The sequence below is a fragment of the Bombus affinis genome, chromosome 10 (assembly GCF_024516045.1).
Source record: "Bombus affinis isolate iyBomAffi1 chromosome 10, iyBomAffi1.2, whole genome shotgun sequence".
NCBI classification, from domain to species: Eukaryota; Metazoa; Arthropoda; class Insecta; order Hymenoptera; family Apidae; genus Bombus; species Bombus affinis.
The window spans coordinates 590,828-602,882 of NC_066353.1; the positions used below are offsets into that span (position 1 = coordinate 590,828).

Below are 12,055 nucleotides of genomic sequence, written 5' to 3' on the forward strand. Positions count from 1 at the left end.
TGTATCGTGCGTGTCATATAAAACATTTTGAAATTTCATAGCGTAATGAGACACCGTAATGGAGAAATATAACAAAACGCTGCTGTTATGATTATATAAATTTGAAACCTCAAGTCTGGAAATGTATACACAGATTACAAGATATTTGTCGCATATATGTATTTGGTAAAGAATTAGCGTATAGCAAAAGTTGCTATTTTAATTATATAATAAATGTTAAATATGGTCCTAAAAATATTAAGGTCTATTAACTTAATGAATAATTGAACTGTTTATGTAGGTACTTCCCTGATCCCAAATATACAGGGTGTCCCAGCTTTCCCCGCAAAACTTTGCCAATATATTCTATAAAAAGATAAGAGAAAGATATTACATAAACTTAGACTCTGAAATGTTTCTAAAAAGTTATAACAAAAATGTGAAATGACTGGTTTCTTGCTCGACACCATATAGGAATAAATTGTCGAATCACAATATGATTCCATTTCAAAATATTAAATACGTAAGATTGGTATCTACGGAGAATAGAGAGAATAGAGAGCTTTTCCATAATTGTGGCAAATGCGTCACAAATCTTTTGCATTAACACCTGACGCGTATTAATTTATATTTGATAAATTAATACTTCCGCGGTTGCCCGCGAGTAAAAATCCATTGACGTGATATCTGATGATCTTGGAGGCCAAGGAATTGCTGACCTATTCATCGTTCAGGGTAATGATAATCTAACCATTGCCAGACTGATTGACCAGATCAGCGAACTCATAAAGTAAACATTAGGGTTTGTGTAAACATATCAAACAAATATTGGCAATGTGTTCTAATGCAGTGTCAATGAGACACCAGTTCGTTATCATCTCGTATTTTTGTCATAATTCTTTAATGTCGCATTTTCTTATGTAACATTTTTTTTCTTAATTTTACTTATAGAATATACTGGTAAGAATTTGCGAGAAGAAGCTGGGACATCCTGTTGTATATTTGTATTAAATGTCTCGAAATTTCTCTATGCTTTTAAATTAAACTTAGAACATAGTATTACGCGACAAACAACATTGACGAAACTGAACAGAAAGCATAACATCGTTCAACTTGAACAATTAGAATCAACGAAATTCTGAAGTTACCAACGAGCAGAGAATAAAACGTTAGCATCTATATACTAGGTTGCGCCCGATTCCCGCGAGAATGAAACAAAAGTGAACTTGTCTGTTCGGATTTAAGTGGACACTGCCTCGAACGTTCCGCTGGCACAGTCCATCCGCTTTGATCCGATTTGTTTTGCCGTTAACTGTGCGTTTGTTGCAGGACAGAGCATTGAAATTCTATTAGTTGGAAATACTTTCAGTCGGGTCTTTTAAATCGAATGATTCCCGTTTCATCGTTCTCTCTTTACTCGGACCATTCATCGCGATAATGCTAACAATTTCACCTTCGTATTTCCAAAATTCACGTGGTTATATCACGTTTTGATCGTTTTATCCGATGTTAAATGGCATTCATCCGATAAACACCGATGATAAACTCTTCTTCTTTTTCTCTTTTCAGATTTATCGCCAGCGTTCGTTCGATTTTCGCCGTTTAATTTCGGTGAGTATTTAAATCAAGCTCGAAAATAACAGAAATATTAGTTTCATCTCGAAATCATATAGATTTATGCAAAGCTGTGTATGACTCGATGACATTGTCCAGATTAGTTGAATAATGTGAATTCAGTTGGATTCAAGCAAGGTATAAAAGAGAGCACAAAATTTTAATTATACCGTGCAACACATTTATTTACACGCGCATAAATTAATCAGAAACAGATTCAAATTAATTGGAAATTGTTCGTGCGCAAGGACCACCTGTGTCGAAACTCGCGTGTATCATAATCGATCAATAGAATGAATAAACTTTCCTATCGTTAGCGAGAAACAGAAGTATCAAATTAAAAAAATGTAATGAGATAGTCTTTGTTAATATTATTAATAAATTCGTACTATTAATAAAACTCTTATTACTGAAACTAGTATGTTGTATTCGTACACTTTTTCCTGAAAATATTATCGGTATCATTCACGTTGTTGGAAACTTGTTCGTTCGCGAATTCTATATTATTTGAATCATTCGAAACGATTTAACGTGGGTCACCGGTGACCACGGTGCCAGTCAGCGTGTTAAAATGATTCCAATTGAAACAGCTGAAAGACAGATAATTAGAACGATCGGGACGAGGGTTTATCCGCGTCAATAACAAGTAAAGAGCACGACTTCTGGCGTGACAGAAATCGATTGGGTGTAACTCGCGGTTCTTGTTCCGCGGACCAGAAATTCCCCGGAAATGATTGTTCCTCGTGTATGTTCCGCCAGTCAGCCACGAGATTTATCGCGCATTTTCGTGCCTCGATCCCGAAACCTACCAACGAACCGGTCGCAAGCTTCTGGCGTGAGACCTCTCGTCGATGCAGTTCCGTGCGTCGCCGCTGCGATTCGATAGACTCAAACGATAAAGTCTAAACCTCACTTCGAATAATTCATACGCGGTTTCGAATCGCGAGAACTTCCTTTGCCATCGACGTATAAGAAACTCTTTCGTTTTCGTGGCACGAACTTTGCTCGTTTCGTCTATTTCTTTTTTCTTTTCTCTCCTCTGCCTTGCTATTTCCCTGAGTTCCTTCCGAAATACCACTACTGCACTTTGGACCCGTAAACGGTGTATCACTTATTTTAAAAATGCGTCAATTTATTTAACAATTAACCATGCTGCGTTCTTTCGGTTATTTTCGATCCAGTTAAGTTTCTTTAAAGCTAAACAATATCTTCGCGCTGTTTGGATAAAATACGAGAAGAGTGTCATTCGTGTGGATGATTTGTAGTTTCAATTGGAAATTGAGACGAAGCGCACAAAAACGTTGTGAATTTGTTTTTAGAAACGTTTGTCTTCTGAAAGAATAGATTCAGCGGTATTTTTCACGCGACTTAGCAATCCACAGGGTTTCTAAACTTTGCTCAATATCCTTCCTTTTAGTGTCTCGCGTGATTTATCGCCGATACAAGCATCGATGAAAATGGATATTCCGGAGCCAATAAAATCAACTGTGATCCAAAGTAACACTAGATAATGCCACTTTTTTAAAGTCTATGTTCGTGAACTCTGGTATTATTCATTCTCGTGTCAAGCATGATATACGAGGTATTTTTATTATTAAATTCATCCTGAGACCACCTTATCACGATGAACCAAGGAACAAGGAAGACAAGCAAGAAGAAGAAGAAGAAGAAAAAGCAAGAGTGTAAAAGCGGTGAAAAAACTCGCGAAAAGTGTGCTTAAACGTATCAGATTAAGAGTCTAACTGTAAAAAAGTTTCCTAAGAACGTAGCTCGCGGCACGTAAAGGAAATAAAACTGGCGCTCTGTTTCTGAAGTGGCCGATGAATTCTTGGCTTCTGTCGAAGGGTGCAGTTTACGACACATTTCTGTCTCGGCGTTTTATTATTTATTAGCGAGAGAGAAGCGAAGACGAGGGTCAAATCTCGTCGAAAATATCCAATGGGGTTGAAGAGCACTGCAGTAAACGCAAAGGGTGCGCGCCCCCTTCTTTTCCTTTCCTCCTTTCTTTCTCTATTCTTCGCTCTTCTTTCTCGTTTTCGCTCCTCCCTAACCAACGCTACATTATCTTTCCTTCGTCCCTCTACCACCCTTTATCCAACGTCGTATTGTGCGTGTCCCATTGTGCCGAGTCCGCAAGGGTGGGATCCCTCCTTTCTTCGTCCTTTCTCCCTTCTTCCGGCTCTTTTCTCTTTTTCTCGTTCTATTTTTTCATGATTCTTCGTTTTTCCGTCTTTCATTTTGCCCGTTTTTTCTTTTAGCTTGTTACGATCATATTTTTTCTCTTCTTTCGTTTTCTTCCAAGATCGCCCTTTGTGTAACAGCTTTCTGGTTGTCTTAGCTTGTCTCTGTACCGAGTTCCCGTTTATTTATCTTTCTACGCGAGGTTTTTCCAATTTTATTCTCTTTTTTCTCGCAGGTTTTTCTTCACTCGTCTTCAGTCCATGAAGTTTTTCGCAGTTTTTTATTCGATTGTAAAGCGTTTCTTTTCCCGGTTTTCTCGCGTCAACCGTATTTCGTTAATTAGTCGTGTTTTTATAGAATTTCATTTTACTTCTCGCGGCTAACTCTGTTCACGCTTTATCTCTTTATGTTTGTGTTTCTTTTTTTCCTACGTTCTTACATTCTTTCCTATGTTCTTTCCTTACGTTCAAGATCTCGTTGCACTTTTCTATTTCTTCCCGCATCTCCCTCCACTCATATTTTACATTACAACGTATCTAGCCTACAACAATGTTTGCCCTTTTCTTTCTTTCCCTCTCCGGTGTTTTGCTTGTTCCCATCCATTTTTCACTCCGCAGGATCTCTTCTTTGGAGCTGTTCTTCTTCTTTCTTTCGTCTTTGTTTTTTTATTTCTCGTTATTCCATAGTTTTTTCATTGTTCAGCAGCATTTATCATTTCCTATTTTCGTTTTGCTCTACATCTTTCACACTTTCGATGTTCGGTATTTTGTTATCTTTTACTGCATTCTCTTTTTCGCGTTAAATATTCAGTCCTTTTCGTTCGTCATACATTTTTCGTCATTTCCTGTTTTACGATCTTTCACAATCCTTCGGTATCCCTTTCTATGTGCCAAGAAACTGCTATTATCGTCTATCTCCTCTAACATTGCTCGTTAATTTCTGAAAACCACTCTCTACCATATCTTCTCCTATCAAAATACAAAACCATCGCAAACCCTTTAAATCCCCTAGAACCACCAAGAACCGCGATTTCGATTTGTATTCTCTAGCAGTAATTTCAAATTTCCCGAAAACAGAGTTACAGTTTATCTTCTCTTACACCCTTCATTAAACGGAAAAATAGCAGTAGCTGTACAAAGTACAAAACCATGCGAAACTTCTTCAAATCCATCAAGAATCGCGATTTTGATTTGCACCTACTTGCAGCAAGCTCGAATTATTTAAAAATTCAACCCAATCCATCTTCTCCTAATGGTCGTCATCAGCTTCTGAAAACCACCCTCTATCGTATCCTCTCCTGTCAGTACATAAAATCAAGATAAACCCTTAAAAACACCCCAAGAACCGCGACTTCGATTTTCCCCGAGCCCTGCTGCATGTTGATTTCCAAGCACGATGGTCCGCGGTGCATAAAGTATGACGCAATCACACGCGCGCCATGCTAATAATAATAAAAAGGGGTGGCTTGGCTAGCAACAGCCCAGACACAATGCAACTTGCTGCGGGAACGGCATCGGAGAAACAAAAGATTCAATTTTACAGACGCGCTGCGTGTTCTCGCGCAAGAGGGTGGCTCTGCTTGCTAACGAGCCACCCCCTTGGCGCTGCGTGAACGCGAAACACGGCCACCCCATTTTCTGTGCACAGTGGCACCCCATCGTCCTCGTTTTTCGGCGGTAACGCGCGTTTCCCCTCTTCTGTGCGCGCTGGGTCGAAGACGGAACTTGGGGGATGTTCCTGGGGTTAGACGGGGATTCAAGGGATGAACCGGCTGAAAGAAGGGGACTGTTAGGTCTGGCTGGCGTCGGGCGAGTGTGCGAGCAGAGGAGGGCTGCTGTGGGAGGTTTGGGAAGAGGATGCGAAGAAGACATAAAAGATTAAGTGAGGAAACAGACGGTTAAGCTGTAAGAGCGAGGGGTGAGAATGGATGGAAATTTTTTAGTTGAAAAATGCAAGGAATTATACGCGTCAGGAGAAACAAGACGTAGCGGAAACTGATGCATTGGCCGAGGATGTTTACTTATTTATGGGAAATTTGTAGGCGAATAAAAAGTGCACGGAATCCATGTGAGATGAATTCGTTCCAACATTTGAATACAACCGGAATATTGTCGCAAAAGGAATGGAAACAAATCAATCGTCGAGTTAATTTCCGAATCGAGCTGATTTCTAAACTTCTTTCAAGTTTTATCTGCGTCCTGGACCAATAGTTGCTGCCATTTTTCATCTTCAAATTTCTAGAGATTGTCAGAACGTGGTTTTTAAATCGCTGGCATATTTTTTCCGAGATTAATCAGAAGCGGTATGACAGTGTGGAATATGTTGTTTATGCGGCGTCATCCTGTATGTTTTAATTAATAGAGGAAATTGGGAAATGATAACGAGTACCATTAGTGGTGGTACCTTCGTATGACTAGAAAAATTTCATACTAGGAAAACGAAACGTAGAACCGTACAAAAAATACTTCATCGGAGAACGTGGATATGTAAAGGTACTTTCTGTAGCCACTGTAGATTCTTCCTGGCGCCGTCAGATATTCCCCTCGGCCGTGTTTCCTGTCGAAATAATATCGTCCCCACATTTCCCTGTTTCTGCTAAATAAATTTCGCTGTTGACATGCGTTCCTCCGTGGCTGACGTTCTCGATACAAAAGTCCCTTTGTCCGTACGACCCTTTTCGCGCACGTAACGCGCAAGGGATGAAGCGCGAGGATAGTTTCCAGTAATTAAAATTTCAGACCAGACAGCCGTTTGACCATCGCGAGCTCAACGAATAAAACGGCAGGGAGATTATGCCGGGACGTTTACGTTAAACGCATTTATGAGGCGACGAAGAAATTCACTGAATGGCCGGCTGAATCCTGAATGGCTCTGATGAAAAGGTACAAAGGAATTTTGCTTCGTGGACATGCATAAATAGATTGTTAAAAAATAAGAATTCGCTACGGACAGGACATACAATACTCACCGAGAGGAATAAAGAGTGTCTAATGGAAATAAATTCTAAAAGATTAATATATACATATATATACGTCTTATCTTTGATTGGTAATCTGATACGTTATTTGGTTAATAATCGATAAAAAAACATATTTCTGTCTATAGGTGTTCCCTCGGTCATTTAAATTTACGAACGTTTTCTTCGCTAGCTTAAGGAAATAACGAAAATACTTGTCAGATACTTTTATCGTATTCGATATATTAGGTTGTATGAAAAGTGTCTTTCTTTTACAGACACGTCTTTTACAACGATGCGTCTTTATACAAACATGAAACCTAATCTTTCAAACGTTTCGATCTTTATCTTGATAGAACAAACTGAATCATACGTAATTCGATAAAATAATATAAAACAAAAAATGTTGTGCATCCATTATTTCTTTATAAAACGAAAGAAACTTTTTGGATGACTTAATACGTACACGTAAAGCGAGAAAGAATAGATTCTAACATTAATTCAGAATCGAATAAAGCATTGAATGTTATTCATAATTTATTATCGTATTGAATTTCATCAAGAAATAGAAATAGATTAATATGAACGATCGATTTCTTATTAACTTAGAAAAGCATTTTGTTGTTCAACATTAATTTTTCAACTTTTTATCGAAAATCTGGTTGACCAAACGTTCAGTGTGCGGTATAATCGATTTTTTCGTAATCGTACATCGATCGTTAAAGCTGTTGTTTTGGGACGAACAGGCAAGTCATAGCCGGATCGTCTATCTCGTCGAATAAATGGAATTGGGTAGTTCGGCCAACTTCGTTCCAGTCGATGGCAACTTCGATGGCGACCTGTTCTTAGCGAAAACTCTCAAAAACGGAAGTTGAATTGCTCCCTGAGGGAATCTACACGGTCATCTCACTCTGGAACCAATGACTATAAACAGTCCGTTAAAGAATTTCGATCTTTCGCCGTCTGAGGTTCCGTTCCGTCGAATGGAACGAGTTGTTTCGATTATGGCTGGCATGGTCGCAGTCGTTATACGTTGATAATGGCACTTTGATCTCTTCTATCACTTGCTCCGGATGTACCTAGGTATCTCGTTCGATTTCTTCGCTTCGCAATGATATCCTCGGAAGGACAAAAGGATAGAGATACGAAATCGCTTCAATTTCGGACGAAAGCTAGAATTTTGTAGGATGTACGAATCAGAAAATGAATCCCTAATTAAGCTATTAAAGAAAAGCAGAAATTGATTTCCACAATTTTTGACGTTCATTGTATTCTTCATACCTTCAACTGCTTTTCTACGTATCTTTTACCATTATTGAGGCAGTTGTCATATAACGGAGCACCGGTTTTTGTGTCCCGGTGTGAGTATAACTTCCGAAAACCCAGACGATGTGATACAATTTCATGGAGCCACGACCGTGAAATTTGCGAGAAACGAATGAAAAACGACGAAGTTGCGAATCGTCTGTTGCCACGAACTTCTTTCCCGCCGCTTCGTTGATCGTCATGCGCATCCTCACGGCCGTCATTCAAGTTTCTAACCTATCTTCTTGCTATTGAATCGCTTATGGCACGTTTTTCATACGTCTCGCAAAATCGACGATCAACGTCAACCGGTTTCACATTTCTCTCATTCAAGAAATGGACAACAGAGCGCATTTCACAGACTGTCTCGAATGAAGTACTCCCAAAGACGATCAGCTTGTTTCGAATTGACATTTGTCAGTGAATGAAGGAAATTAGTATGCTTGCGTACAATAAAGCTTGCGCAGCGTCGCAGTAGTAATATTTCTTAACGTAACTTAATTTATGAACACGTCTAGTACTGACCCTCTGCAAACGAATTTTCCATATTGTTGGCACATTATCAGTACCAGAAGGTTCCAAGAGCTTCACACTCTGACTGCCACGCCGAAGTTTTACTCCCACACGGGAGTATTTTTATTATTCAAAGCATATAATGGCAAAATAATAATAAATTGATGATGTAAGACAACATTCTTCCCCAATGGACCGTTTATCTTATTGGTGGTCACGGGTGACCACCGTGGCGCCTTGGTAACAGTTGATAGCGACATATTATAACAAGGCTCCGTTTATTTCAACAAACCACTCGCATTTGTTATTTCGTCTAAGCAAAACGTCCAGAATATATTGTTGAAACGTATAGAAGATATTAGTAAACAGTATTTGCTCATTCTATACATAATAGTAAGGTATGTGCACACTTCTAACTTCAATTATATGATTATAAAGCAGCATTTACGATTATTTTCTAAGGTGTGTTTATAATGATATTCGTAGATTACCCCTCAAAGGTATGGATGCAAACACAGTGCACAGTTAGATGAAAGATTTGTTCTCATTCTTTTTATTGATGTTCTAATAAAAATATTTAATTGTTTAATGGGACACTTTTTATTCCAAAGTATCTTCTATTTATCGGTTATATTGAAAATGTCAATTTTCATACAATTTTTACAATTGTAAGAAGTGCAAGCGCTCCGGTCACCAATGACCAACGTGGCAGTCAAAGTGTTAAACTAGAAGAGGTATAGGTAACATGTAGGTAATACATGTAGGTAAAATGTCTATTTAATTTTCTACTATCATCGCTTGGATGTTTCTTGATGATTAAACAGGAACGCCAAAGGAATCTAGGCGTTTCCAATGGAAGTTGTAGAATTATGGGCCTACGATGGAACATGGAGGAAAATATGTGGGTTATTTGCGGCACGATGGCTCGCCTATTAGGAAAAGTTTATCAGAGAGGTGTTGGGAATTCTGATTGCTTCGGAAATTTGGAGCTGGTGGTCCGAGGAACAATTTCGGTGCCGATAAAAGGCACGGTGACGATTGGGGTATTTCGTGGAAATTGTTTGCCGGAACACATTGTCGCATTGTCTACCATTTTTAATTAACAATATTTCGTTCTTCATCTATGAACGATATTTCATTTTTGAATTTAGTCAAAAAGGATCTGTTGTAATTTTTATTCAGATTCAAATTTTTCTACTTAATAGGAATATCTATTAGCAATTTTACTTCAGAGGTAAAAAACAATGGAATTTAAAATATTTTGAGACATCCTAATATTTTCATAGCGAATACGAGCAACATTGGCTGTCAGCGATTAGAACACTGCACAAGTTGTACAGATATTATTGGAAAATAAAATAGGTAATCGTGGAGCGCAGAGAAAAAATAGGGGGCAAAAATATATGGAAAATGTAAATTTAGAGGGACGCGCAATAGAATTTCGCAGAAAGAATATACAAATCACTTTTGCTGTTTCAATTTTTTTCCATTTAAATTCGTTCTAAAAAAATAAGAAACTAAAGCCGTCTATCCCGGAATTACCCTAATCCAAAACGTGCCGACGTAAAGGCGTTAGAAAAATGAAAAAAGTGCCAGATAGGTCGTTTTATCTAAGTAGAGCAGAATAGACGAGTTGGAACGCTGGAATTGGCTGCGAATAAGTTCGCCGAGAACCGAGCAAACAGCTATTCTACCTTTCGCGTGGGGCTAAGAATCCAAAGGTTCCTGGGGATGGTGGAAAAAGGGTGATCTGATTTCCACCTGAACGGATCCGCGTGATCGCGTGCTCACGATTCCGTTACGTTTATGGAAAGGATAAAAGAAACAGAATGGTTTTGTATTCGATCGAGCTTTCCAAGCTTTATGTAGAGACGGTAAATCCATCGTGCTCTCTCCGATTCGCTGATCCCACGCTTGTTCTATGAGATAGTGCGCTAGACTGCATTGGCATTCAGGAGGTGAGATGGATGGATATATTTGTTGCGGGGCAAGTGCGAGTTGTTTGGTTGATTCTTGGAACTGAGGCGATGGAGAGATTCGTATTCAATGGTTCTGTCGGCTAGATTTTACTTTTCGAGGTGTGAGGTGCTTGCTGTCGGAGATAATATTCTATGAGAACTACATATACGTTAGAAAATATTATTATATCGATATAAATTCTTCTAAGAAGATATTCTTTTCAGGCGATATAAACGATATTTACACGTACAGTCAGACAGGAGAATCTACGTACGTCTATTGAATTTTCCGGACCTGATTTACCGAAGGAACTGATAAACCACTTTGTCACGAAATTGTGTACATTTAACTAGTATTAACATATTTTTAAAAGGTATTTTTAGAAGGAAAATCGAGGTTTATGACTTACAAAAGTCTTGGTCAAAGTTACATAAATTACAAGAGCTTGTTCAACGTTAAGGCAATAGTAAAATATTATTACAATATATTAATATTATATAATATCGAGCTCACTATTTTTATGATTTCACGTAAATATAATTGATGTTTGTAATACTGTGTTTTATATCTTTCTACTTCATTTTTCAAATTTTCCAACTTTATGTTTTACCAATATGTGCCTTAGTACACCCAGAAAATGTACAGATATAATATTTTATATTCAAGGGACATACGTATGTGTGTAGAGGTTTTTACTATGTTTTATATTTAAGGAGTAGACTTTTGTAATTGTATAGGTACCGTGACTGAATAAAATACAATTTTCGGTACACATTGGCTCGTGTCAAACTAACGAAGAAATAACGGAGGCAAACAAGACCGTAACGTTTCTTGGACGACAATATCGTCTCTCTTTCTTTTCATCTCCTCCTTTCTTCCTCTGCTTGTCCCGCTTCATCAGCGCGATAAAGAGCCTACCAAGCGATTCAGCGTTTTACTCGCTGCAACGTAAGAAAACACCGCACGAGAGCAGACAGTAGAGGAGAGCATCATCGATATCTCGAAGCGGGTAGCTTTATCCGATTGCCTGGTATCGCATCGGTGGAGAATTAAGCTTCGTAAGAGGTTCTTGTTCCCGGGACCAATTCGGCGAACGTAGGCAATATTTGTGGAAATGATTCGACCGATATTAGGCACCAATAGGAAAGTATGTCTACCCATTCTTTGCTTTTGCCTTTTCCTCGTGTCCTTTCAATCCGTATTAATTTCCACGAACATAGGCGATAAACCGGGAAGAATGACGCTCGACGATTCGAAGGAAACTCGAGAACCGAGGAAAGAGCACGCTTTTGTGAGGAAACGATTGGAAAGAAATCTCCCGGGGGACGAAGAATTTGTTCCTAACTGGTCGGTTACGATCGTGTCTTTCGTCAATGGGTGTTACGTCGCGTGAAAAGGTCATTGAAAGGAATCACAGAATAGAATATTGTTACTAGATGTGTTTCTATGTATTTCTCGCTTTGAATAATACGAATACTATTAGTATCCATATTGCCTGTTAGTGTGGTAACTTGGTAGTATTAGGTACAATAGTTATCGTATGATTGT

General features: G+C 38.6%; 1 protein-coding gene across 5 annotated transcripts in view; it reads left to right on the forward strand.

The window, feature by feature from the left end:
- The window catches only part of LOC126921207 (prolyl 4-hydroxylase subunit alpha-1), a 369,220-nt gene that overhangs the window by 237,869 nt on the left and 119,296 nt on the right, over positions 1 to 12,055 (forward strand). For all 5 annotated transcript variants that reach the window (XM_050732551.1, XM_050732548.1, XM_050732550.1 and 2 more), the window contains one exon: positions 1,549 to 1,590. The gene's annotated coding sequence lies outside the window, so the exon portion shown is untranslated. The remainder of the gene's footprint in view (positions 1 to 1,548; positions 1,591 to 12,055) is intronic.